Below are 3,525 nucleotides of genomic sequence, written 5' to 3'. Positions count from 1 at the left end.
GGACTTGAGAGCAGCGATACAAACAGAAATATACACACCTAGGCTGACTGCAGCAGTATCCACAATAGGTGCACAGCGTGAACCTGACAGCTCATCAATGGATAGCGGATAAACAAAATATGACACAGACAGACAATGGAATAATACTCAGCTAGGAAGAAAGAAAGTTTGGTACATGGCACAAAGTAGATGAAACTGGAATAAATTATGCTGACTGTAATATGCTAATCAAAATAGGACAAATGTTGAATGATCTGACTTACAGAAACATGTGTTTTCGGGTGTCATTGGATTGGTTCCAAATCACAAGGACTCCATGTACAACAGAAGGAAGCATTGCCCAGTCCAACCCTATTCTGACAGCTATGTTTGAGCCCATTGCTGCATTCATTCACTGTGTCCGTCTATTGCATTGGGGGGCTTCCCCTATTTCACCAACCCTATATTTTACCAGGTGTATTGCATTATTTACAGATGGGTGAAGCTATTCCTTCTCATTTTGAGTCATGCCATGGCAGCAAATGCAGGTCTGAAGAATTTTGCTCCATCTGCCACATTAAGATGGACTCATTTGAAGAGGCAGCTCTTCTCTGGTCATATTTTGGGTGTCTTCCAACTTGAGGCTCTCATCTTTTGGCACCATAGCAGGGAAGGTTTCATTTCTAACCATATGGTTTTCAGTGGTTAATTTTCCATAACTGGCCTCTTCCTTATTTCTAATCTGGCTTTGTCTGGAAGGTCTTCTGATACCTGTTTACCGTGGGTGACCCTATTAGTATTTGAAATACTGGAGACATAGTTTCTGGCATCACAGCAACCACCCGGCAAAAGTGGCATAGGGGTGGCATCTGAACTTTACTGGCTCCACAAGAGGGAGGGTGAATCAAATACATGAGTCCAAAGCAAATTCCTATGAGGCCTGCCTCTACCCTCCAACCTTCACATCTGACACCAGGTGTTCCTTCAGAGTGCTCTCTGGTTTTCTACTGGATTCCATAATTCATAGCAATGGCCACACAGAACACACAGACAACACTCAAACTTAGGGACCTTGTCAGGCAAGTTAAAAGATTACAATTCAGCACTGGAAATGATCAAGGTATAGTTCTTCCCATCAAAACCACCTCCTTTTCGCTGGGCCCAGAGGCAGGCCTCTCTCTGGTCCTGATATCTCAGCCACTTGGCCTCTTAGCTTCTACCTGGCTCAGCAATGGTAAAAAGTTCATTTAATGAGGTCACTAAGTGACTAAAGGGCACTCCATTCAGTTACAAGCTGTAAGGTAGAACCTGAAGGTGTTTGGTTCTAACTTAGGGTCTGCAAACCTATCTCCTCCAAGTACATCTTGAGGTACCATACTCCACAAGCAACTGGACCAAAGGCACTAGTCACTCTATGGACCCAGAGGTCCACCACTCTGTCTTCTGCTCTAGCTCTTGGCTCTGCTGTTGCTCCTGCTACTGCTTTGTAACTCCTCGGCTGCGTCTCTGGTGTCACAGCTTTCTGGCCCTGGATTCAGTATACTCAATATTCTTCTGGTCCAAAAGTCACACCCCATTCATGAATCTTCTCTTTGGTTGGTAGTGAGATCACTCTCTGCTTCTGAGATGGCTCAATTTATACACAACTGAATGGCAAAATTGACCAGTTTCCACTTGTCTGACACTGTTGTACAAGGCTAGCTTACCGTGTGTCTATCTTGCTATGATGCTGACAACAATGTCACTGGTATTTCAGATGCCAGCAGGGTCATTCACAGTGAGCAGGTTCCAGCAGACCTTCCAGAATAAGAGCAGACTCTGAAGAAGGAATCAACTGCCCGCTTCAGAAGAAGTAGCCTTTGGGGTCTTCATTTGCTTCCTTTCTAACTCACGGTGAGAAAAAAACCCTGCAAAACAAATTAATAATTGGAATTTGGAATGTATGAAATATGGACCTAGGAAAGTTGAAGGCCATCAAAAATGAAACTGAACACATAACAATGGATATTCTGGGCATCAGTGAACTGAAATGGACTGGTATTAACCATTTAAAATAAGAAAGTCATATGGTTTACTAAGCAGGAAATCAAACAATGGACTCATTCATTGCAAAAAAGAATATTTCGACATGTATCTTGAAGGACATTGCTGTCGATGATAGGATGATATTTCACTACTTACAAGGAAATCAGTTGGTAGCCAATCAATTCCTGGAACCTTGGTTTTTGGTTAATGCTTTCAGTTGATTGACTACAAACTGAAATCTTCAAACAAGCTAATGCTAATGAAGCACTAGAAGCACTCATTTCTCTATGCAGGACATTTGGAAGATAACTATTTGGCAACTAACTGAAAGAGATTCATATTTGTACCCATTCCAAAGAAAAATGACCCCACAGAATGGTCAAATTATGGAATAAATTGTTATCACATGCAAGTAAAATTTTGCTGGTAATCACGCAACTGGACTATGCAACAATGGTTGCAGCTGGACATTGACAGAGAGCTGCCAGACTGGATTAACAAGAAGATGTATGTGTTAGTCCAGTAGAGAAACAAATTCATAGACACTCATGTGCATAAGAAAGAGCTTTATATACAAGAGCAATCGAATATTGTGAGAACATCCCATCCCCGTCCATAAGTCCAACATTAGTCCATTTGTCTGATACAAGCTATAACTTCCTCTTCAGACTCAAAACACACATGTAATGATGCAAAATGCAGGAAGATCACAGGCCAGTGGGTGGAAAGTCTGGTGGATCCAGGGGCAGTGGAAGCATCTCAGTGTTGTCAGGGTTCCCCACGTGGTTACTCCAGCTCCAAGGGCTCTCACTGCATCAGTGTAGCTCCATCAGTAATGTCTCACAGGGAGTACATGTGTGTCCTGCCTCCAATGAGCTGTTTATCCCTTTAGTGCCTACAAATGAGATCACAAACTACTACTTGATTGACAGGCTAAACGCCACCCCTTCACTCTTAAGGCTCAAATTGACAAGAGATTATGTAACCACCAAAATATGGAACAAGGTATATCTCTGCTGATGTCAAATGGATCTTAGCCGAAATAAGAGAATACCAGAGACAGAATACCAGAAAGATGTTTGCTTATGTGTTATTGACTATACCGAGGCATTTCACTGTGTGGATAGCTTTGAAAAGCACAGGAATTCCAGAACACTTTATTGTGCTCCTTCAGAATTTATACATGAATCAAGAGGCAGTTGTGTTAAGAGAAGAAGAAAATACTGCATGATTGAAATCAGGAAAGGTGTGCATCAGGCTTATATCCCCTTACCATCCTTATGCAATCTGTATACTGAGCAAATCATCAGAGCAGTTAGATTATATGAAGAATGTGGCATCAAGATTGGAGGACGGTTTATTAACCACCTGTGATGGGTTGAGGAAACACATTTGCTTGCTGAAATTTAGAAGGAATTGAGCTAATTGATGCTGGAAATCAACGATAATAGCCTTCAGTACGGATGACAACTCAATGTAAAGAAGACCAAAATCCTCACAAATGGAACAATAGGTGGCATC

Source organism: Echinops telfairi, unplaced genomic scaffold, assembly GCF_000313985.2.
Source record: "Echinops telfairi isolate 266 unplaced genomic scaffold, ASM31398v2 ScPeMD7_7468;HRSCAF=8506_0, whole genome shotgun sequence".
Taxonomy (NCBI): Eukaryota; Metazoa; Chordata; class Mammalia; order Afrosoricida; family Tenrecidae; genus Echinops; species Echinops telfairi.
The sequence above is the reverse complement of the archived record's forward strand: the minus strand, read 5'-3'. Positions refer to the sequence as shown.